The sequence below is a fragment of the Cherax quadricarinatus genome, chromosome 74 (genome assembly GCF_038502225.1).
Source record: "Cherax quadricarinatus isolate ZL_2023a chromosome 74, ASM3850222v1, whole genome shotgun sequence".
Taxonomy (NCBI): Eukaryota; Metazoa; Arthropoda; class Malacostraca; order Decapoda; family Parastacidae; genus Cherax; species Cherax quadricarinatus.
The window spans coordinates 7,834,382-7,859,083 of NC_091365.1; the positions used below are offsets into that span (position 1 = coordinate 7,834,382).

At 48.2% G+C, this 24,702-nt stretch overlaps 1 protein-coding gene across 4 annotated transcripts in view; it reads left to right on the forward strand.

Moving 5' to 3' along the window:
• LOC128700214 (uncharacterized) overlaps nt 1-24,702 on the forward strand; it is a 258,421-nt gene that overhangs the window by 161,144 nt on the left and 72,575 nt on the right. For all 4 annotated transcript variants that reach the window (XM_070100766.1, XM_070100768.1, XM_070100769.1 and 1 more), the window contains exon 2: nt 6,162-6,293. The gene's annotated coding sequence lies outside the window, so the exon portion shown is untranslated. The remainder of the gene's footprint in view (nt 1-6,161; nt 6,294-24,702) is intronic.

The following is a 24,702-nucleotide window of genomic DNA, read 5'->3' on the forward strand; positions in this document are numbered from 1 at the left end:
TACTCTGGTTAGGACTCCCGTTGTAACTGTGGCTAGGACTCTCACACACATGTTAGTACCAAGCAAACACCTGGTGAACTGTTGTAACTGTTAACAGCACTGTTTACATAACTGCAGGCGCTCATACTACTGTTTGTACGACCGTTATTGTAATTTTTGTACAACTTAATAAAAAATAAATCAAGTTTGTAACTGCGGAGATAAAAAACGGCGCTGTGTATATACCTGTAACAAAGGGCTCTTGATTCGAGGACTACGATTAAGACGTGAGGAGCCAAACCCGTGTGGGCGAGTGCAAGGAGTGCTGGAGGCTCGATACTCCGTTCACTAACTGTCAGTCTCTGTACAGTTAAGACTGTTGGTAATTGCATTTACAAGCAGCTGGCGTTGTCCTCCTCTTCCTCGGATCAGAATTTATTACCCAGGTTTCTCACGGTGCTGGGTTATTAAAAAAAAAACTTTTCGCCTGTAATCGAGTGGTATCTTCAGTGTCGTGATTAAGCTCATTAGCATACCTGCACACATCATTAAGGTTCTCTCTCCCACCTGCCATGACAAGGTGGTATTACTGCTGGGTAGGGTTGGTACATGGGAAGGTGGGTAGTGTTGGTACATGGGGAGGTGGGTAGGGTTGGTACATGGGAAGGTGGGTAGTGTTGGTACATGGGGAGGTGGGTAGAGTTGGTACATGGGGAGGTGGGTAGGGTTGGTACATGGGGAGGTGGGGAGAGTTGGTACATGGGGAGGTGGGTAGGGTTGGTACATGGGGAGGTGGGTAGGGTTGGTACATGGGGAGGTGGGTAGGGTTGGTACATGGGGAGGTGGGTAGAGTTGGTACATGGGGAGGTGGGTAGAGTTGGTACATGGGGAGGTGGGGAGAGTTGGTACATGGGGAGATGGGTAGAGTTGGTACAGGGAGAGGTGGGTAGAGTTGGTACAGGGGGAGGTGGGTAGGGTTGGTACATGGGGAGGTGGGTAGGGTTGGTACATGGGGAGGTGGGTAGTGTTGGTACATGGGGAGGTGGGTAGGGTTGGTACATGGGGAGGTGGGTAGAGTTGGTACATGGGGAGGTGGGTAGAGTTGGTACATGGGGAGGTGGGGAGAGTTGGTACATGGGGAGATGGGTAGAGTTGGTACATGGGGAGGTGGGTAGGGTTGGTACATGGGGAGGTGGGGAGAGTTGGTACAGGGGGAGGTGGGTAGAGTTGGTAAATGTGGAGGTGGGTAGAGTTGGTACATGGGGAGGTGGGGAGAGTTGGTACATGGGGAGGTGGGGAGAGTTGGTACATGGGGAGGTGGGTAGAGTTGGTACATGGGGAGGTGGGTAGAGTTGGTACATGGGAAGGTGGGGAGAGTTGGTACACGGGGAGGTGGGTAGAGTTGGTACATGGGGAGGTGGGTAGAGTTGGTACATGGGGAGGTGGGTAGGGTTGGTACATGGGGAGGTGGGGAGAGTTGGTACATGGGGAGGTAGGTAGAGTTGGTACATGGGGAGGTGGGTAGAGTTGGTACATGGGGAGGTGGGGAGAGTTGGTACATGGGGAGGTGGGTAGAGTTTGTACATGGGGAGGTGGGTAGAGTTGGTACATGGGGAGGTGGGGAGAGTTGGTACATGGGGAGGTGGGTAGAGTTGGTACATGGGGAGGTGGGTAGAGTTGGTACATGGGGAGGTGGGTAGAGTTGGTACATGGGGAGATGGGTAGGGTTGGTACATGGGGAGGTGGGTAGAGTTGGTACATGGGGAGGTGGGTAGAGTTGGTACATGGGGAGGTGGGTAGAGTTGGTACATGGGGAGGTGGGTAGAGTTGGTACATGGGGAGGTGGGTAGAGTTTGTACATGGGGAGGTGGGTAGAGTTGGTACATGGGGAGGTGGGGAGAGTTGGTACATGGGGAGGTGGGTAGAGTTGGTACATGGGGAGGTGGGTAGAGTTGGTACATGGGGAGGTGGGTAGAGTTGGTACAGGGGGAGTGGGGTAGGGTTGGTACATGGGGAGGTGGGTAGAGTTGGTACATGGGGAGGGGGGGAGAGTTGGTACAGGTGGGGAGGTGGGTGGGTAGAGTTGGTACATGGGGAGGTGGGTTGCGTTGGTACATGGGGTGTTGGGTAGGGTTGGTACATGGGGAGGTGGGTAGAGTTGGTACATGGGGAGGTGGGTAGAGTTGGTACATGGGGAGGTGGGTAGAGTTGGTACATGGGGAGGTGGGTAGAGTTGGTACATGGGGAGGTGGGTAGAGTTGGTACATGGGGAGGTGGGTAGAGTTGGTACATGGGGAGGTGGGTAGAGTTGGTACATGGGGAGGTGGGGAGAGTTGGTACATGGGGAGGTGGGTAGAGTTGGTACATGGGGAGGTGGGTAGAGGTTGGTACATGGGGAGGTGGGTAGGGTTGGTACATGGGGAGGTGGGTAGAGTTGGTACATAGGGAGGTGGGTAGAGTTGGTACATGGGGAGGTGGGTAGAGTTGGTACATGGGGAGGTGGGTAGGGTTGGTACATGGGGAGGTGGGTAGGGTTGGTACATGGGGAGGTGGGGAGAGTTGGTACATGGGGAGGTGGGTAGAGTTGGTACATGGGGAGGTGGGGGGAGTTGGTACATGGGGAGGTGGGTAGGGTTGGTACATGGAGAGGTGGGGAGAGTTGGTACATGGGGAGGGGGGTAGAGTTGGTACATGGGGTGGAGGGGAGAGTTGGTACATGGGGAGGTGGGTAGGGTTGGTACATGGGGAGGTGGGGAGAGATGGTACATGGAGAGGTGGGTAGAGTTGGTACATGGGGAGGTGGGTAGGGTTGGTACATGGGGAGGTGGGTAGAGTTGGTACATGGGGAGGTGGGGAGAGTTGGTACATGGGGAGGTGGGTAGAGTTGGTACATGGGGAGGTGCGTAGGGTTGGTACATGGGGAGGTGGGTAGAGTTGGTACATGGGGAGGTGGGGAGAGTTGGTACATGGGGAGGTGGGTAGAGTTGGTACATGGGGAGGTGGGGAGAGTTGGTACATGGGGAGGTGGGTAGGGTTGGTACATGGAGAGGTGGGGAGAGTTGGTACATGGAGAGGTGGGTAGAGTTGGTACATGGGGAGGTGGGTAGAGTTGGTACATGGGGAGGTGGGTAGAGTTGGTACATGGGGAGGTGGCTAGAGTTGGTACATGGGGAGGTGGGTAGGGTTGGTACATGGGGAGGTGGGTAGAGTTGGTACATGGGGAGGTGGGTAGGGTTGGTACATGGGGAGGTGGGTAGAGTTGGTACATGGGGAGGTGGGTAGTGTTGGTACATGGGGAGGTGGGTAGAGTTGGTACATGGGGAGGTGGGTAGGGTTGGTATATGGGGAGGTGGGTAGAGTTGGTACATGGGGAGGTGGGTAGGGTTGGTACATGGGGAGGTGGGTAGGGTTGGTACATGGGTAGGTGGGTAGTGTTGGTACATGGGGAGGTGGGTTGGGTTGGTACATGGGGAGGTGGGTAGAGTTGGTACATGGGGAGGTGGGTAGGGTTGGTACATGGGGAGGTGGGTAGGGTTGGTACATGGGGAGGTGGGTAGAGTTGGTACATCGGGAGGTGGGTAGAGTTGGTACATGGGGAGGTGGGTAGTGTTGGTACATGGGGAGGTGGTTAGAGTTGGTACATGGGGAGGTGGGTAGGGTTGGTACATGGGGAGGTGGGTAGAGTTGGTACATGGGGAGGTGGGTAGGGTTGGTACATGGGGAGGTAGGTAGGGTTGGTACATGGGGAGGTGGGTAGTGTTGGTACATGGGGAGGTGGGTAGGGTTGGTACATGGGGAGGTGGGTAGGGTTGGTACATGGGGAGGTGGGTAGTGTTGGTACATGGGGAGGTGGGTAGGGTTGGTACATTGGGAAGTGGGTAGGGAGGATTTGCTGGGAGGGTAGGTGGGAAGGAAGGTAGGGAAGGTTGGAAGTGGGTGGGAAGGTGGGAAGGGAGGGTAGGAAGGGAGGTGGGCAGGGAGGGTGGGATGGGAGGTGGGCAGGGAGGGTAGGAAGGGAGGTGGGCAGGGAGGATAGGATGGGAGGTGGGCAGGGAGGGTAGGAAGGGAGGTGGGTAGGAAGGGAAGTGGGCAGGGAGGGTAGGAAGCGAGGTGGGCAGGGAGGGTAGGAAGGATGGTGGGCAGGGAGGGTAGGAAGCGAGGTGGGCAGGGAGGGTAGGAAGGGAGGTGGGCCGGGACGGTAGGAAGGGAGGTGGGCACGGAGGGTAGGGAGGTCGGTAGGGACGGTAGGAATGGAAGCGGGCAGGGACGGTCGGAAGGGAGATGGGCAGGGACGTTAGGAAGGGAGGTGGGCAGGGAGGATAGGAAGGGAGGTGGGCAGGGATGGTAGGAAGGTGGGCAGGGAGGGTAGGAACGGAGGTTGGTAGGGACGGTAGGAACGGAGGTGGACAGGGAGGGTAGGAAGGGAGGTGGGCAGGGATGGTAGGAAGGAAGGTGGGCAGGGAGGGTAGGAAGGGAGGTGGGCAGGGATGGTAGGATGGTGGGCAGGGAGGGTAGGAAGGGAGGTGGGCAGGGAGGGTAGGGAGGTGGGCAGGGAGGGTAGTATGGGAGGTGGGCAGGGAGGGTAGGGAGGTGGGCAGGGATGGTAGGAAGGTAGGTGGGCAGGGAGGGTAGGAAGGGAGGTGGGCAGGGAGGGTAGGAAGGGATGTGGGCAGGGAGGGTAGGAAGGGAGGTGGGCAGGGAGGGTAGGAAGGGAGGTGGGCAGGGAGGGTAGGATGGGAGGTGGGCAGGGAGGGTAGGAAGGGAGGTGGGCAGGGAGGGTAGGAAGGGAGGTGGGCAGGGAGGGTAGGATGGGAGGTGGGCAGGGAGGGTCGGAAGGGAGGTGGGCAGGGAGGGTAGGACGGGAGGTGGGCAGGGAGGGTAGGATGGGAGGTGGGCAGGGAGGGTAGGATGGGAGGTGGGCAGGGAGTGAAAGTACCCAGGCTGCAAATTGTGAGAGGGGATTATCTTGTACATGATGAGAGGGGATTTCAGTCCCTGGTTCTTGTGTTTCAGTCCCTGGTTCTTGTGTTTCAGTCCCTGGTTCTTGTGTTTCAGTCCCTGGTTCTTGTGTTTCAGTCCCTGGTTCTTGTGTTTCAGTCCCTGGTTCTTGTGTTTCAGTCCCTGGTTCTAGTGTTTCAGTCCCTGGTTCTAGTGTTTCAGTCCCTGGTTCTAGTGTTTCAGTCCCTGGTTCTAGTGTTTCAGTCCCTGGTTCTTGTGTTTCAGTCCCTGGTTCTAGTGTTTCAGTCCCTGATTCTTGTGTTTCAGTCCCTGGTTCTAGTGTTTCAGTCCCTGGTTCTTGTGTTTCAGTCCCTGGTTCTAGTGTTTCAGTCCCTGATTCTTGTGTTTCAGTCCCTGGTTCTTGTGTTTCAGTGCCTGGTTCTTGTGTTTCAGTCCCTGGTTCTAGTGTTTCAGTCCCTGATTCTTGTGTTTCAGTCCCTCCTTATTCGCCCTCTTCTTCCCCTATCTTATACGTCCTTATCATATCTCTCCTGGTCATTCTTTCTTCCAAGGTCGTTAGTCTGTTTCTTTGTCTCTGATAGGGCACTCCACCCACAGGTCCGGGACTAGTCTGGTTGCAAACCTCTTGACCTTTTCTGGTCTTTGAGGATGTTATGTCAGGTGGGAGACTGTGAGGTGGTGCTGCGCACACTGTCACTGCTCTGACGCACTTCCATCACTATGACGCACTTCCATCACTATGACGCACCTTCATCACTGTGACGCACCTTCATCACTATGACGCACCTCCGTCACTATGACCCATCTCCATCACTACTCTGACGCACTCCATCACTGCTCTGACGCTCCTCCATCATTACTGTGACGCACGTCATGTACAACGTGCTGACGCATTCTTGAACTCTCTCTACGTTGTTTTAAATTTAAAATATTCTTTATGTGAAGATACAATGATATGTTAAAATCTCTAAAGTAAGATATATAGATAGATAGAGAGATAGATAGATAGATAGAGAGAGAGAGAGAGAGAGAGAGAGAGAGAGAGAGAGAGAGAGAGAGAGAGAGAGAGGGAGAGGGAGAGAGAGAGAGAGAGAGACCAGGGATACCTTGTTCTCTCTAATTATTACCAAGTAATAATAATACTTAATTATGATTACCATTATCAGTGTCTGTGATTATCATTATAATTATCATTATCAGTGGGTTTCTGTGTTTCATTTCAGAGAGACGAGCCTGGCCTCCTCTACCTCCAGAGACGAGCCTGGCCTCCTCTACATCCAGAGACGAGCCTGGCCTCCTCTACCTCCAGAGACGAGCCTGGCCTCCTCTACCTCCAGAGGTTCATCTTGTGAGAGGTAATGTTGTGAGGCCACCCATCTCACTGTGTGGGTTTACTGTGGTGTAGTGGTCAGTTTGTGGGTTTACTGTGGTGTAGTGGCCAGTTTGTGGGTTTACTGTGGTGTAGTGGCCAGTTTATAGGTTTACTGTGGTGTAGTGGCCAGTTTGTGGGTTTACTGTGGTGTAGTAGTCAGTTTGTGGGTTTACTGTGGTGTAGTAGTCAGTTTGTGGGTTGACTGTGGTGTAGTGGTCAGTTTGTGGGTTTACTGTGGTGTAATGGTCAGTTTGTGGGTTTACTGTGGTGTAGTAGTCAGTTTGTGGGTTTACTGTGGTGTAGTAGTCAGTTTGTGGGTTTACTGTGGTGTAGTAGTCAGTTTGTGGGTTTACTGTGGTGTAGTAGTCAGTTTGTGGGTTTACTGTGGTGTAGTGGCCAGTTTGTGGGTTTACTGTGGTGTAGTAGTCAGTTTGTGGGTTTACTGTGGTGTAGTAGTCAGTTTGTGGGTTTACTGTGGTGTAGTTGTCAGTTTGTGGGTTTACTGTGGTGTAGTAGTCAGTTTGTGGGTTTACTGTGGTGTAGTAGTCAGTTTGTGGGTTTACTGTGGTGTAGTAGTCAGTTTGTGGGTTTACTGTGGTGTAGTAGTCAGTTTGTGGGTTTACTGTGGTGTAGTAGTCAGTTTGTGGGTTTACTGTGGTGTAGTAGTCAGTTTGTGGGTTTACTGTGGTGTAGTGGCCAGTTTGTGGGTTTACTGTGGTGTAGTAGTCAGTTTGTGGGTTTACTGTGGTGTAGTGGCAAGTTTGTGGGTTTACTGTGGTGTAGTAGTCAGTTTGTGGGTTTACTGTGGTGTAGTAGTCAGTTTGTGGGTTTACTGTGGTGTAGTAGTCAGTTTGTGGGTTTACTGTGGTGTAGTAGTCAGTTTGTGGGTTTACTGTGGTGTAGTAGTCAGTTTGTGGGTTTACTGTGGTGTAGTTGTCAGTTTGTGGGTTTACTGTGGTGTAGTAGTCAGTTTGTGGGTTTACTGTGGTGTAGTTGTCAGTTTGTGGGTTTACTGTGGTGTAGTGGTCAGTTTGTGGGTTTACTGTGGTGTAGTAGTCAGTTTGTGGGTTTACTGTGGTGTAGTGGTCAGTTTGTGGGTTTACTGTGGTGTAGTAGTCAGTTTGTGGGTTTACTGTGGTGTAGTAGTCAGTTTGTGGGTTTACTGTGGTGTAGTAGTCAGTTTGTGGGTTTACTGTGGTGTAGTAGTCAGTTTGTGGGTTTACTGTGGTGTAGTAGTCAGTTTGTGGGTTTACTGTGGTGTAGTAGTCAGTTTGTGGGTTTACTGTGGTGTAGTAGTCAGTTTGTGGGTTTACTGTGGTGTAGTAGTCAGTTTGTGGGTTTACTGTGGTGTAGTGGTCAGTTTGTGGGTTTACTGTGGTGTAGTAGTCAGTTTGTGGGTTTACTGTGGTGTAGTAGTCAGTTTGTGGGTTTACTGTGGTGTAGTGGTCAGTTTGTGGGTTTACTGTGGTGTAGTAGTCAGTTTGTGGGTTTACTGTGGTGTAGTGGTCAGTTTGTGGGTTTACTGTGGTGTAGTGGTCAGTTCGTGGGTTTACTGTGGTGTAGTAGTCAGTTTGTGGGTTTACTGTGGTGTAGTGGTCAGTTCGTGGGTTTACTGTGGTGTAGTAGTCAGTTTGTGGGTTTACTGTGGTGTAGTAGTCAGTTTGTGGGTTTACTGTGGTGTAGTAGTCAGTGTGTGGGTTTACTGTGGTGTAGTGGCCAGTTTATAGGTTTACTGGAGCATGGTACTGGAACATGGTACTGGAACACGGTACTGGAACATGGCACTGGAGCATGGTACTGGAACATGGTACTGGAACACGGTACTGGAACATGGCACTGGAGCATGGTACTGGAGCATGGTACTGGAACACGGTACTGGAACATGGTACTGGAGCATGGTACTGGAGCATGGTACTGGAACACGGTACTGGAACATGGTACTGGAGCATGGTACTGGAGCATGGTACTGGAACACGGTACTGGAACATGGTACTGGAGCATGGTACTGGAGCATGGTACTGGAACACGGTACTGGAACATGGTACTGGAGCATGGTACTGGAACATGGTACTGGAGCATGGTACTAGAACATAGTGCTGGAACACGGTACTGGAACATGGTACTGGAGCATGGTACTGGAACATGGTGCTGGAACACGGTACTGGAACATAGTACTGGAGCATGGTACTGCCAGAAGTTTTCAACTCGTCAGTGTGGCAATATTTATGGCGAGATGCTGCATCCTGAGGAAGGAAAACTGAGTCATATGGATCGTGCCAGTGTCACTAGTGCTAGGATCTAAGAGAGGTAAACTAGTTAGGTGGATCCCACTAGTGCTAGGATCTAAGGGAGGTAAACTAGTTACGTGGATCCCACTAGTGCTAGGATCTAAGGGAGGTAAACTAGTTACGTGGATCCCACTAGTGCTAGGATCTAAGAGAGGTAAACTAGTTACGTGGATCCCACTAGTGCTAGGATCTAAGGGAGGTAAACTAGTTACGTGGATCCCACTAGTGCTAGGATCTAAGAGAGGTAAACTAGTTACGTGGATCCCACTAGTGCTAGGATCTAAGAGGTAAACTAGTTACGTGGATCCCACTAGTGCTAGGATCTAAGGGAGGTAAACTAGTTACGTGGATCCCACTAGTGCTAGGATCTAAGGGAGGTAAACTAGTTACGTGGATCCCACTAGTGCTAGGATCTAAGAGAGGTAAACTAGTTACGTGGATCCCACTAGTGCTAGGATCTAAGAGAGGTAAACTAGTTACGTGGATCCCACTAGTGCTAGGATCTAAGGGAGGTAAACTAGTTACGTCGATCCCACTAGTGCTAGGATCTAAGAGAGGTAAACTAGTTACGTGGATCCCACTAGTGCTAGGATCTAAGAGAGGTAAACTAGTTACGTGGATCCCACTAGTGCTAGGATCTAAGGGAGGTAAACTAGTTACGTGGATCCCACTAGTGCTAGGATCTAAGAGAGGTAAACTAGTTACGTGGATCCCACTAGTGCTAGGATCTAAGAGAGGTAAACTAGTTACGTGGATCCCACTAGTGCTAGGATCTAAGGGAGGTAAACTAGTTACGTGGATCCCACTAGTGCTAGGATCTAAGGGAGGTAAACTAGTTACGTGGATCCCACTAGTGCTAGGATCTAAGGGAGGTAAACTAGTTACGTGGATCCCACTAGTGCTAGGATCTAAGGGAGGTAGACTAGTTACGTCGATCCCACTAGTGCTAGGATCTAAGAGAGGTAAACTAGTTACGTGGATCCCACTAGTGCTAGGATCTAAGAGAGGTAAACTAGTTACGTGGATCCCACTAGTGCTAGGATCTAAGAGGGGTAAACTAGTTACGTGGATCCCACTAGTGCTAGGATCTAAGGGAGGTAAACTAGTTACGTGGATCCCACTAGTGCTAGGATCTAAGGGAGGTAAACTAGTTACGTGGATCCCACTAGTGCTAGGATCTAAGAGGGGTAAACTAGTTACGTGGATCCCACTAGTGCTAGGATCTAAGGGAGGTAAACTAGTTACGTGGATCCCACTAGTGCTAGGATCTAAGGGAGGTAAACTAGTTACGTGGATCCCACTAGTGCTAGGATCTAAGAGAGGTAAACTAGTTACGTGGATCCCACTAGTGCTAGGATCTAAGAGAGGTAAACTAGTTACGTGGATCCCACTAGTGCTAGGATCTAAGGGAGGTAAACTAGTTACGTGGATCCCACTAGTGCTAGGATCTAAGGGAGGTAAACTAGTTACGTGGATCCCACTAGTGCTAGGATCTAAGGGAGGTAAACTAGTTAGGTGGATCCCACTAGTGCTAGGATCTAAGGGAGGTAAACTAGTTACGTGGATCCCACTAGTGCTAGGATCTAAGGGAGGTAAACTAGTTACGTGGATCCCACTAGTGCTAGGATCTAAGAGAGGTAAACTAGTTACGTGGATCCCACTAGTGCTAGGATCTAAGAGAGGTAAACTAGTTACGTGGATCCCACTAGTGCTAGGATCTAAGGGAGGTAAACTAGTTACGTGGATCCCACTAGTGCTAGGATCTAAGGGAGGTAAACTAGTTACGTGGATCCCACTAGTGCTAGGATCTAAGGGAGGTAAACTAGTTACGTGGATCCCACTAGTGCTAGGATCTAAGAGAGGTAAACTAGTTACGTGGATCCCACTAGTGCTAGGATCTAAGAGAGGTAAACTAGTTACGTGGATCCCACTAGTGCTAGGATCTAAGAGAGGTAAACTAGTTACGTGGATCCCACTAGTGCTAGGATCTAAGGGAGGTAAACTAGTTACGTGGATCCCACTAGTGCTAGGATCTAAGAGAGGTAAACTAGTTACGTGGATCCCACTAGTGCTAGGATCTAAGAGAGGTAAACTAGTTACGTGGATCCCACTAGTGCTAGGATCTAAGAGAGGTAAACTAGTTACGTGGATCCCACTAGTGCTAGGATCTAAGAGGTAAACTAGTTACGTGGATCCCACTAGTGCTAGGATCTAAGGGAGGTAAACTAGTTACGTGGATCCCACTAGTGTTAGGATCTAAGAGAGGTAAACTAGTTACGTGGATCCCACTAGTGCTAGGATCTAAGGGAGGTAAACTAGTTACGTGGATCCCACTAGTGCTAGGATCTAAGGGAGGTAAACTAGTTAGGTGGATCCCACTAGTGCTAGGATCTAAGGGAGGTAAACTAGTTACGTGGATCCCACTAGTGCTAGGATCTAAGGGAGGTAAACTAGTTACGTGGATCCCACTAGTGCTAGGATCTAAGAGAGGTAAACTAGTTACGTGGATCCCACTAGTGCTAGGATCTAAGAGAGGTAAACTAGTTACGTGGATCCCACTAGTGCTAGGATCTAAGGGAGGTAAACTAGTTACGTGGATCCCACTAGTGCTAGGATCTAAGGGAGGTAAACTAGTTACGTGGATCCCACTAGTGCTAGGATCTAAGGGAGGTAAACTAGTTAGGTGGATCCCACTAGTGCTAGGATCTAAGAGAGGTAAACTAGTTATGTGGATCCCACTAGTGCTAGGATCTAAGAGAGGTAAACTAGTTACGTGGATCCCACTAGTGCTAGGATCTAAGAGAGGTAAACTAGTTACGTGGATCCCACTAGTGCTAGGATCTAAGGGAGGTAAACTAGTTACGTGGATCCCACTAGTGCTAGGATCTAAGAGAGGTAAACTAGTTACGTGGATCCCACTAGTGCTAGGATCTAAGAGAGGTAAACTAGTTACGTGGATCCCACTAGTGCTAGGATCTAAGAGAGGTAAACTAGTTACGTGGATCCCACTAGTGCTAGGATCTAAGAGGTAAACTAGTTACGTGGATCCCACTAGTGCTAGGATCTAAGGGAGGTAAACTAGTTACGTGGATCCCACTAGTGCTAGGATCTAAGGGAGGTAAACTAGTTACGTGGATCCCACTAGTGCTAGGATCTAAGGGAGGTAAACTAGTTACGTGGATCCCACTAGTGCTAGGATCTAAGAGAGGTAAACTAGTTACGTGGATCCCACTAGTGCTAGGATCTAAGGGAGGTAAACTAGTTACGTGGATCCCACTAGTGCTAGGATCTAAGAGAGGTAAACTAGTTACGTGGATCCCACTAGTGCTAGGATCTAAGAGGTAAACTATTTACGTGGATCCCACTAGTGCTAGCATCTAAGGGAGGTAAACTAGTTACGTGGATCCCACTAGTGCTAGGATCTAAGGGAGGTAAACTAGTTACGTGGATCCCACTAGTGCTAGGATCTAAGGGAGGTAAACTAGTTACGTGGATCCCACTAGTGCTAGGATCTAAGAGAGGTAAACTAGTTACGTGGATCCCACTAGTGCTAGGATCTAAGGGAGGTAAACTAGTTACGTGGATCCCACTAGTGCTAGGATCTAAGAGAGGTAAACTAGTTACGTGGATCCCACTAGTGCTAGGATCTAAGGGAGGTAAACTAGTTACGTGGATCCCACTAGTGCTAGGATCTAAGGGAGGTAAACTAGTTACGTGGATCCCATCACTGCTAGGACTTGAGGGTGGTATGGATGAATCACATCAATCACAACAGTGTCAGGACCTGGACAACACGTACATCCCACCACCACCACCACCACCACTGCTATAATTAAGTATTGAAGACAAGATAGTTCCGGAGACTGGCGCCACACACCTGCTCCTCCCACACGTTCCGGAGACTGGCGCCACACACCTGCTCCTCCCACACGTTCCGGAGACTGGCGCCACACACCTTTTCCTCCCACACGTTCCGGAGACTGGCGCCACACACCTGCTCCTCCCACACGTTCCGGAGACTGGCGCCACACACCTGCTCCTCCCACACGTTCCGGAGACTGGCGCCACACACCTGCTCCTCCCACACGTTTCGGAGACTGGCGCCACACACCTGCTCCTCCCACACACTCACCACTAAACTAACGTAAACAAATGCTTCCACGAATTACTCAACGTACTCAGTACTCAGTCGTACTGGCCAGGTTGTGGCAGCCACCACCAAAATTCTTAGAGAGTTCTAGCAGCCAGGTTGTGGGATCAACAGTTGAAATCCTTTTTGATTTGTCATTGGGTACGGGAGTTAATTCTTGGGTAGCTTTGGGTAGAGGTCATTTTGATAAGGACCTGCCTTGTATGGGCCAGTAGACCTGCAGTGTTCTTCCATTGTTATGTTCTTAGTGGGGAGGATTGTAAAGGACCTGCCTAGTATGGGCCAGCAGGCCTACTGCAGTGTTCCTCCTTTCTTATGTTCTTATGTATACAGAATCAAAATTTGAATAGCAGCGATAATGAGAATTTTTTGGAAAGTTTTACAGCTGAAAAGCCACTTATATCGTTTGGAATTATGATATTATTTTTGAGATTATTGTGATTCAGTATGTGATCATTGCACCAATTATCAATATTGCAACTGGCTGGGAGAGAGCAGTGTTGGGGAGGTAAGTGTTTGGTTACAGTTTTATATGAAGTGAAGTTAGTTATTCGAGAGTTAAACTGAGGCTCGGACCTCCGTCTGCTCAACCCGTGTAGGTTATTCAGTGCAAAGACTGCTGGAAGATCGAACATCATAACCTAACATACGTTGGTTTTAAGTGAGAGTTGCAAGTCATGTGTTGTGTGAACCTGTGTTCAGAAATATGTTTCATTTTTGTTTGAGATGTTGAATAGAGTAGTGCACTTTTGTTGAAGGGATGAAATGGTTGTAGAATAGTGTTAGACGAGATGGTTGTAGAATAATGTTAGACAAGATGGTTGTAGAATAGTGTTAGACGAGATGGTTGTAGAATAATGTTAGACAAGATGGTTGTAGAATAGTGTTAGACGAGATGGTTGTAGAATAGTGTTAGACAAGATGGTTGTAGAATAGTGTTAGACGAGATGGTTGTAGAATAGTGTTAGACGAGATGGTTGTAGAATAGTGTTAGACAAGATGGTTGTAGAATAGTGTTAGACGAGATGGTTGTAGAATAGTGTTAGACAAGATGGTTGTAGAATAGTGTTAGACGAGATGGTTGTAGAATAGTGTTAGACGAGATGGTTGTAGAATAGTGTTAGACGAGATGGTTGTAGAATAGTGTTAGACAAGATGGTTGTAGAATAGTGTTAGACAATATGGTTGTAGAATAGTGTTAGACGAGATGGTTGTAGAATAATGTTAGACAAGATGGTTGTAGAATAGTGTTAGACGAGATGGTTGTAGAATAGTGTTAGACGAGATGGTTGTAGAATAATGTTAGACAAGATGGTTGTAGAATAGTGTTAGACGAGATGGTTGTAGAATAGTGTTAGACAAGATGGTTGTAGAATAGTGTTAGACGAGATGGTTGTAGAATAGTGTTAGACGAGATGGTTGAAGAATAGTGTTAGACAAGATGGTTGTAGAATAGTGTTAGACGAGATGGTTGTAGAATAATGTTAGACAAGATGGTTGTAGAATAGTGTTAGACGAGATGGTTGTAGAATAGTGTTAGACGAGATGGTTGTAGAATAATGTTAGACAAGATGGTTGTAGAATAGTGTTAGACGAGATGGTTGTAGAATAGTGTTAGACAAGATGGTTGTAGAATAGTGTTAGACGAGATGGTTGTAGAATAGTGTTAGACGAGATGGTTGAAGAATAGTGTTAGACAAGATGGTTGTAGAATAGTGTTAGACGAGATGGTTGTAGAATAGTGTTAGACGAGATGGTTGTAGAATAGTGTTAGACGAGATGGTTGTAGAATAGTGTTAGAGGAGATGGTTGTAGAATAGTGTTAGACAAGATGGTTGTAGGATAGTGTTAGACGAGATGGTTGTAGAATAGTGTTAGACGAGATGGTTGTAGAATAGTGTTAGACGAGATGGTTGTAGAATAGTGTTAGACGAGATGGTTGAAGAATAGTGTTAGACAAGATGGTTGTAGAATAGTGTTAGACGAGATGGTTGTAGAATAGTGTTAGACGAGATGGTTGTAGAATAGTGTTAGACGAGATGGTTGTAGAATAGTGTTAGAGGAGATGGTTGTAGAATAGTGTTAGACAAGATGGTTGTAGGATAGTGTTAGACGAGATGGTTGTAGAATAGTGTTAGACGAGATGGTTGTAGAACAGTGTTAGACGAGATGGTTGTAGAATAGTGTTAGACGAGATGGTTGTAGAATAGTGTTAGACAAGATGGTTGTAGAATAGTGTTAGACGAGATGGTTGTAGAATAGTGTTAGACGAGATGGTTGTAGAATAGTGTTAGACGAGATGGTTGTAGAATAGTGTTAGACGAGATGGTTGTAGAATAGTGTTAGACAAGATGGTTGTAGAATAGTGTTAGACAAGATGGTTGTAGAATAGTGTTAGACGAGATGGTTGTAGAATAGTGTTAGACGAGATGGTTGTAGAATAGTGTTAGACAAGATGGTTGTAGAATAGTGTTAGACGAGATGGTTGTAGAATAGTGTTAGACGAGATGGTTGTAGAATAGTGTTAGACGAGATGGTTGTAGAATAGTGTTAGACGAGATGGTTGTAGAATAGTGTTAGACGAGATGGTTGTAGAATAGTGTTAGACGAGATGGTTGTAGAATAGTGTTAGACGAGATGGTTGTAGAATAGTGTTAGACAAGATGGTTGTAGAATAGTGTTAGACGAGATGGTTGTAGAATAGTGTTAGACGAGATGGTTGTAGAATAGTGTTAGACAAGATGGTTGTAGAATAGTGTTAGACGAGATGGTTGTAGAATAGTGTTAGACAAGATGGTTGTAGAATAGTGTTAGACGAGATGGCTGTAGACTTTTGTTGAAGACAGAACTATGCCGAAGAGTCAGTGAACATGTTCCGTCTGAAAAAGGTCCAATATTGTATTCCGGTGGGTCGAGTCTAAATAATATTGTTTTGGGGAGAGACTTGAATTACAGTAAATGAATAAGACGCAGGTACAACACTTGGGTGTTTGTGTTGTCGAAAGGTTTCGTTTACTCAGCAAGCTTCTTCAGTCGATTATAAAGGCGACTTAAATCGTATAGACAGAAAGATAGGTAAGGTGATCAGTCCTTCAGTCTTGAAGAAAATAAATAGATCTCAGTTAGAAATTAATATATTAAGGGGAATGTTGTAGGAATTTCTTGAATATCTGACTTGACGGAAATGGTAGTTACTCGCTTACAATGGTAGTTTCTGATATTTAATGGTAGTTACTAACTTGCAGTTATACCTACTGAACTATATTGATGGTTACTGACTGGTGTTGATGGTTACCAACTGGTGTTTGACAGTTGGTATTTATCTGGGTATTAGACGGTGCCTGAAGGCTGGGTTATTGACAACAAGGATGTCGGAGTGTGACGCTACTTACTGGTGCCATGGAGAGAAGATGAGTTGTAACTTTGGAGTTGATTATGCGTGTAAGAGTAATTGTTGAGCCTCAGGGATGGGGGAGTCTGTCTCCTCTCTCTCTCTCTCTCTCTCTCTCTCTCTCTCTCTCTCTGCTTGGTTGTTTTCCTGCCTGCCTAACTGCCTGATTGTTTGTCTATCTAACTGCCGCCTGCTTGTTTGACTACCTCCTTGTATGGCCACCTGCCTGTCTGCCCCCATAACTATCTGCCCCCGTGACTGCTTGTCTTACCTGCCTGTGTGACTGTGACTGCCTACCTGCGTGTGTGACTATGACTCCCTACCTGCCTGTATGCTTTCCTGCCTGTGTGTGTGACTGCCTACCTGCCTGTGTGACTTCCTGTCTGTGTGACTGCCTACCTGCCTGCCTGCCTGCCTTCCTGCCTGTATTCTACAGAGCGCACACACGAACAGGAAGCCTGCGTGTCCCTAAGGAATTCAACAGCAAGCACAAGAGCCTGTGTGTGTGTGTGTGTGTGTGTGTGTGATGCTCAACAGATGAGTAACAAGAACGGGAAGGTCGCAATGTGGTTTTCAAGCGAGAAGGTTAGTGATTCAGGGTCATGATAATGCTGAAACATAGTGAGAGACAGAGACAGAGATAATGACAGCTAGCAGCAGCCTCCACTTAGAATGAATCACAAATTGGTCAGTTCTGTACAATCGCTTCATAACATTTCCCAGAACTTGGGTTTGGTCATATCCTCTCATACTGGTGAATATCATACTGGTGAGTCTCTCGCGTCACTCACGAGTACCAGAAACGTGAGTTTCGTGTTCAGCTTTGTACTCTGCCTCCCCAGAGGACTCACAACAACACCAGTGTTCAGAAGTCGCACTGGCAGTAACTGTTGCTGAATTTGTGTTGAACAAGCTTGTGTTGAGCACTGTGGTGGTGCGGTAATACAGTGTTAGGTACGAAGGATCAAGTCTTCATCACTGCTGTTGAATTACCCACACAGGTTTACGGCATATATTGTTTTTGTGTCTCATCGAATAGTAGCGATGTGTGTACTCGCCTATTTCTGGTTGCACGGGTCGATACTCAGCTCACCCCATCCCTCCTGTCTTCCAGCGTTCCAGGAGTGTATGTGTAAATGATTAAATAAGCAGATTTACAGCACACACACACACACACACACACACACACACACACACACACACACACACACACACACACACACACACACACACACACACACACACACACACCAGGAGCTCGGACTCGACCCCCGCAACCTCAACTAGGTGAGTACACACACCTCGAACGCTGGAGGAATTGACAGGGTGGGTAGGGACGGAATGTTGCAGAGATGTGACACAGCAACAAGGGGTCACAACTAGAAGTTGAAGACTCAGATGAATCACAGGGATGCTAGGAAGTATTTCTTCTGTCATAGAATTGTCAGGAAGTGGAACAGTTTGGAAAGTGAGGTAGTGGAGGCAGGATCCATACATAGCTTTAAGAAGATGTATGATAAACCTCATGGGGCAGGGAGAGAGTGGACCTAGTGGCGACCAGTGTAGGTGTGGGGCCAGGAGTTCTAAATCGACCCCTGCAACCACAATTACGTGAGTACACACACACACACTCAGAGATCCTGATGGGTCACTCTTAAGGCCAATCACCCCATCCCCTTCCTCTTCCCCCAACCACCTACCCCTACCTCCTCCTTCATGCCTCCATCTCCTTGCTAGTCCCTTCCTTCCCCCCTACCCCCCACCAGACGTCAGAGAGTTGCAGTAGTCACCCCCTCCCCACCAGTGACATCACGGAGTGCCTCGGTAATCCCTCCTTTGTTTTGGTGGGAACACTGGCGGTGTTACTACACTATTCTGTACGATAGTAACATTGTGGGAACACTAGCATTGTTGCTACACTATTCTGTACGATAGTAACATTGTAGGAACACTAGCAGTGTTACTACGCTATTCGGTACGATAGTAACATTGTGGGAACACTAAGCAGTGTTATTACACACACACACACACACACACACACACACACACACACACACACACACACACACACACACTGACTCATCTTTCTCTACTCTTCCTTCCCTTCTCCCTCCCCTTCTCTCCAAAATCCCTTCCTGCCATACCCCTGCCACCCCTGCTGTCAAGAAGCAGGGTGATGCCAGGGTCACTACCAGCCTACTAACACACTACACCGTCACGCACCGGCCTCAACACAACTGCACCATCCACGCAACACCATGTCTGTGATTACTGTAATTACCTGTTTCTAATTACCTATTCGTAGCTAGAAGAGAGACCATGCTAGCGCTGCCTTGTTTTCTTAATGTAAAATGATCGTAAATTATTTACATATTTTTCAATGGTTTTAGTACACTATTATCACTTGTTGTTGTAAATGAGTCATCTGTCGCTTTCATTAGTGCAGAAATGTTCTTCAGTACTTGTTCTTCATTGTTATTTATTTAGCTCGGTTGGTAGCGCACTCAGCTCACGCTCTGAGGTCTGCGGTTCGATTCCCCGGTACTGGTGGAAACATTGGGGGCGTGTTTCCTTAAGACACCTGCTGTCACTGTTCACCTAGCAGTAAGTAGGTGCCTGGGTGTTAGTCGACTAATGTGGGTCGCATCCTGGGAGACAAGAGTAACCTAAGGTGACCGAAATGCTTAGCATAACCAGGGGCTTATACAGTGTCACTGATGTCAGCTATGGTCTGTATAAGTTTTATCATGTACTTGTACAAATAATAATAATTATTATTATTATTATTATTAGTAGTAGTAGTAGTAGTAGTAATAGTAGTAGTAGTTTTGTACTTAGTGTTCTGTACATGGTGTTATACCGTCTTCTGGTCTACTTGTTCATGTGTCTAGAAAGGTAAGTCGCTGAGTTGTTAGGAATTATTTAGTCTCGTACCTAAGCCTCCGCCGAGGCTTCCTTTCTGTGTACGTCGTGGTATGAGATGCCGACACTTACATACATAGTTTTATGAATAAGTATAATAGGGCTCACTGCAGCCAGGAGAGGGTAAAGTCAGTAGAGACCAGTGGAAAAGCAGGGCCAGGAGCTGTGACTCGACCCCTGCAACCTCAACTAGGTGAGTACACACACACACGCACACACACACACACACACACACACACACACACACACACACACACACACACACACACACACACACACACACGCACACACACACACAAAACACACACACACACACACACACACACACACACACACACACACACACACACACACACACACACACACACACACACACACATTTGTTTTTCTCTCCCTTTTATTAGAAAATCACGTTAATTAAGCTTTGTGTTTGAACTTTTGATGACTGTTAGTGTTCCTGGTGAAGAAAAGTTCCAAGGAACTTTATAATTATCTTTCATTCTTCAGTGTGTAGGTACTGTGCCACAACACCTGCGTCTGTACCACAGTGTGTAGGTACTGTATCACAACACCTGCGTCTGTACCACAGTGTGTAGGTACTGTGCCACAACACCTGCGTCTGTACCACAGTGTGTTTACCTGGAGTTTACCTGGAGAGAGTTTCGGGGGTCAACGCCCCCGCGGCCCGGTCTGTGACCAGGCCTCCTGGTGGATCAGCGCCTGATCAACCAGGCTGTTGCTGCTGGCTGCACGCAAACCAACGTACGAGCCACAGCCCGGCTGATCAGGAACTGCCTTTAGGTGCTTGTCCAGTGCCAGCTTGAAGACTGCCAGGGGTCTGTTGGTAATCCCCCTTATGTGTGCTGGGAGGCAGTTGAACAGTCTCGGTCCCCTGACACTTATTGTATGGTCTCTTAACGTGCTAGTGACACCCCTGCTTTTCATTGGGGGGATGGTGCATCGTCTGCCAAGTCTTTTGCTTTCGTAGTGAGTGATTTTCGTGTGCAAGTTCGGTACTAGTCCCTCTAGGATTTTCCAGGTGTATATAATCATGTATCTCTCCCTCCTGCGTTCCAGGGAATACAGGTTTAGAAACCTCAAGCGCTCCCAGTAATTGAGGTGTTTTATCTCCGTTATGCGCGCCGTGAAAGTTCTCTGTACATTTTCTAGGTCGGCAATTTCACCTGCCTTGAAAGGTGCTGTTAGAGTGCAGCAATATTCCAGCCTAGATAGAACAAGTGACCTGAAGAGTGTCATCATGGGCTTGGCCTCCCTAGTTTTGAAGGTTCTCATTATCCATCCTGTCATTTTTCTAGCAGATGCGATTGATACAATGTTATGGTCCTTGAAGGTGAGATCCTCCGACATAATCACTCCCAGGTCTTTGACGTTGGTGTTTCGCTCTATTTTGTGGCCAGAATTTGTTTTGTACTCTGATGAAGATTTAATTTCCTCATGTTTACCATATCTGAGTAATTGAAATTTCTCATCGTTGAACTTCATATTGTTTTCTGCAGCCCACTGAAAGATTTGGTTGATGTCCGCCTGGAGCCTTGCAGTGTCTGCAATGGAAGACACTGTCATGCAGATTCGGGTGTCATCTGCAAAGGAAGACACGGTGCTGTGGCTGACATCCTTGTCTATGTCGGATATGAGGATGAGGAACAAGATGGGAGCTAGTACTGTGCCTTGTGGAACAGAGCTTTTCACCGTAGCTGCCTCGGACTTTACTCTGTTGACGACTACTCTCTGTGTTCTGTTAGTGAGGAAATTATAGATCCATCGACCAACTTTTCCTGTTATTCCTTTAGCGCGCATTTTGTGCGCTATTACGCCATGGTCACACTTGTCGAAGGCTTTTGCAAAGTCTGTATATATTACATCTGCATTCTTTTTGTCTTCTAGTGCATTTAGGACCTTGTCGTAGTGATCCAGTAGTTGAGACAGACAGGAGCGACCTGTTCTAAACCCATGTTGCCCTGGGTTGTGTAACTGATGGGTTTCTAGATGGGTGGTGATCTTGCTTCTTAGGACCCTTTCAAAGATTTTTATGATATGGGATGTTAGTGCAATTGGTCTGTAGTTCTTTGCTGTTGCTTTACTGCCCCCTTTGTGGAGTGGGGCTATGTCTGTTGTTTTTAGTAACTGAGGGACGACCCCCGTGTCCATGCTCCCTCTCCATAGGATGGAAAAGGCTCGTGATAGGGGCTTCTTGCAGTTCTTGATGAACACAGAGTTCCATGAGTCTGGCCCTGGGGCAGAGTGCATGGGCATGTCATTTATCGCCTGTTCGAAGTCATTTGGCGTCAGGATAACATCGGATAGGCTTGTGTTAATCAAATTTTGTGGCTCTCTCATAAAAAATTCATTTTGATCTTCGACTCTCAGTCTGGTTAGCGGCTTGCTAAAAACTGAGTCATATTGGGACTTGAGTAGCTCACTCATTTCCTTGCTGTCATCTGTGTAAGACCCATCTTGTTTAAGTAGGGGCCCAATACTGGACGTTGTTCTCGATTTTGATTTGGCATAGGAGAAGAAATACTTTGGGTTTCTTTCGATTTCATTTATGGCTTTTAGTTCTTCCCGCGATTCCTGACTCCTAAAGGATTCTTTTAGCTTAAGTTCGATGTGTAGGTACTGTTCCACAACACCTGCGTCTGTACCACAGTGTGTAGGTACTGTATCACAACACCTGCGTCTGTACCACAGTGTGTAGGTACTGTGCCACAACACCTGCGTCTGTACCATAGTGTGTAGGTACTGTGCCACAACACCTGCGTCTGTACCACAGTGTGTAGGTACTGTGCCACAACACCTGCGTCTGTACCACAGTGTGTAGGTACTGTATCACAACACCTGCGTCTGTACCACAGTGTGTAGGTACTGTGCCACAACACCTGCGTCTGTACCACAGTGTGTAGGTACTGTATCACAACACCTGCGTCTGTACCACAGTGTGTAGGTACTGTGCCACAACACCTGCGTCTGTACCACAGTGTGTAGGTACTGTGCCACAACACCTGCGTCTGTACCACAGTGTGTAGGTACTGTATCACAACACCTGCGTCTGTACCACAGTGTGTAGGTACTGTGCCACAACACCTGCGTCTGTACCACAGTGTGTAGGTACTGTGCCACAACACCTGCGTCTGTACCACAGTGTGTAGGTACTGTATCACAACACCTGCGTCTGTACCACAGTGTGTAGGTACTGTGCCACAACACCTGCGTCTGTACCACAGTGTGTAGGTACTGTGCCACAACACCTGCGTCTGTACCACAGTGTGTAGGTACTGTATCACAACACCTGCGTCTGTACCACAGTGTGTAGGTACTGTGCCACAACACCTGCGTCTGTACCACAGTGTGTAGGTACTGTGCCACAACACCTGCGTCTGTACCACAGTGTGTAGGTACTGTGCCACAACACCTGCGTCTGTACCACAGTGTGTAGGTACTGTGCCACAACACCTGCGTCTGTACCACAGTGTGTAGGTACTGTGCCACAACACCTGCGTCTGTACCACAGTGTGTAGGTACTGTGCCACAACACCTGCGTCTGTACCACAGTGTGTAGGTACTGTGCCACAACACCTTCGTCTGTACCACAGTGTGTAGGTACTGTGCCACAACACCTGCGTCTGTACCACAGTGTGTAGGTACTGTGCCACAACACCTGCGTCTGTACCACAGTGTGTAGGTACTGTGCCACAACACCTGCGTCTGTACCACAGTGTGTAGGTACTGTATCAACACCTGCGTCTGTACCTCAGTGTGTAGGTACTGAGCCACAACACCTGCGTCTGTACCACAGTGTGTAGGTACTGTGCCACAACACCTGCGTCTGTACCACAGTGTGTAGGTGCTGTATCACAACACCTGCGTCTGTACCACAGTGTGTAGGTACTGTGCCACAACACCTGCGTCTGTACCACAGTGTGTAGGTACTGTGCCACAACACCTGCGTCTGTACCACAGTGTGTAGGTACTGTGCCACAACACCTGCGTCTGTACCACAGTGTGTAGGTACTGTGCCACAACACCTACGTCTGTACCACAGTGTGTAGGTACTGTCGCACAACACCGGCGTCTGTCCCACAGTGTGTAGGTACTGTGCCACAACACCTGCGTCTGTACCTCAGTGTGTAGGTACTGTGCCACAACACCTGCGTCTGTACCACAGTGTGTAGGTACTGTCTCACAACACCTGCGTCTGTACCACAGTGTGTAGGTGCTGTATCACAACACCTGCGTCTGTACCACAGTGTGTAGGTACTGTGCCACAACACCTGCGTCTGTACCACAGTGTGTAGGTACTGTGCCACAACACCTGCGTCTGTACCACAGTGTGTAGGTACTGTGCCACAACACCTGCGTCTGTACCACAGTGTGTAGGTACTGTGCCACAACACCTACGTCTGTACCACAGTGTGTAGGTACTGTGCCACAACACCTGCGTCTGTACCACAGTGTGTAGGTACTGTGCCACAACACCTGCGTCTGTACCACAGTGTGTAGGTACTGTGCCACAACACCTGCGTCTGTACCACAGTGTGTAGGTACTGTATCACAACACCTGCGTCTGTACCTCAGTGTGTAGGTACTGTGCCACAACACCTGCGTCTGTACCACAGTGTGTAGGTACTGTATCACAACACCTGCGTCTGTACCTCAGTGTGTAGGTACTGTATCACAACACCTGCGTCTGTACCACAGTGTGTAGGTACTGTATCACAACACCTGCGTCTGTACCACAGTGTGTAGGTGCTGTATCATAACACCTGCGTCTGTACCTCAGTGTGTAGGTACTGTGCCACAACACCTGCGTCTGTACCACAGTGTGTAGGTACTGTATCACAACACCTGCGTCTGTACCTCAGTGTGTAGGTACTGTGCCACAACACCTGCTTCTGTACCACAGTGTGTAGGTACTGTATCACAAAACCTGCGTCTGTACCTCAGTGTGTAGGTACTGTATCACAACACCTGCGTCTGTACCACAGTGTGTAGGTACTGTATCACAACACCTGCGTCTGTACCACAGTGTGTAGGTACTGTATCACAACACCTGCGTCTGTACCACAGTGTGTAGGTACTGTATCACAACACCTGCGTCTGTACCACAGTGTGTAGGTACTGTGCCACAACACCTGCGTCTGTACCACAGTGTGTAGGTACTGTATCACAACACCTGCGTCTGTACCAAAGTGTGTAGGTACTGTATCACAACACCTGCGTCTGTACCACAGTGTGTAGGTACTGTATCACAACACCTGCGTCTGTACCACAGTGTGTAGGTACTGTAGCACAACACCTCCGTCTGTACCACAGTGTGTAGGTGCTGTATCACAACACCTGCGTCTGTACCACTGTGTAGGTACTGTATCACAACACCTGCGTCTGTACCACAGTGTGTAGGTGCTGTATCACAACACCTGCGTCTGTACCACGGTGTGTAGGTACTGTATCACAACACCTGCATCTGTACCACAGTGTGTAGGTACTGAATCACAACACCTGCGTCTGTACCACAGTGTAGGTACTGTATCACAACACCTGCGTCTGTACCACAGTGTGTAGGTGCTGTATCACAACACCTGCGTCTGTACCACGGTGTGTAGGTACTGTATCGCAACACCTG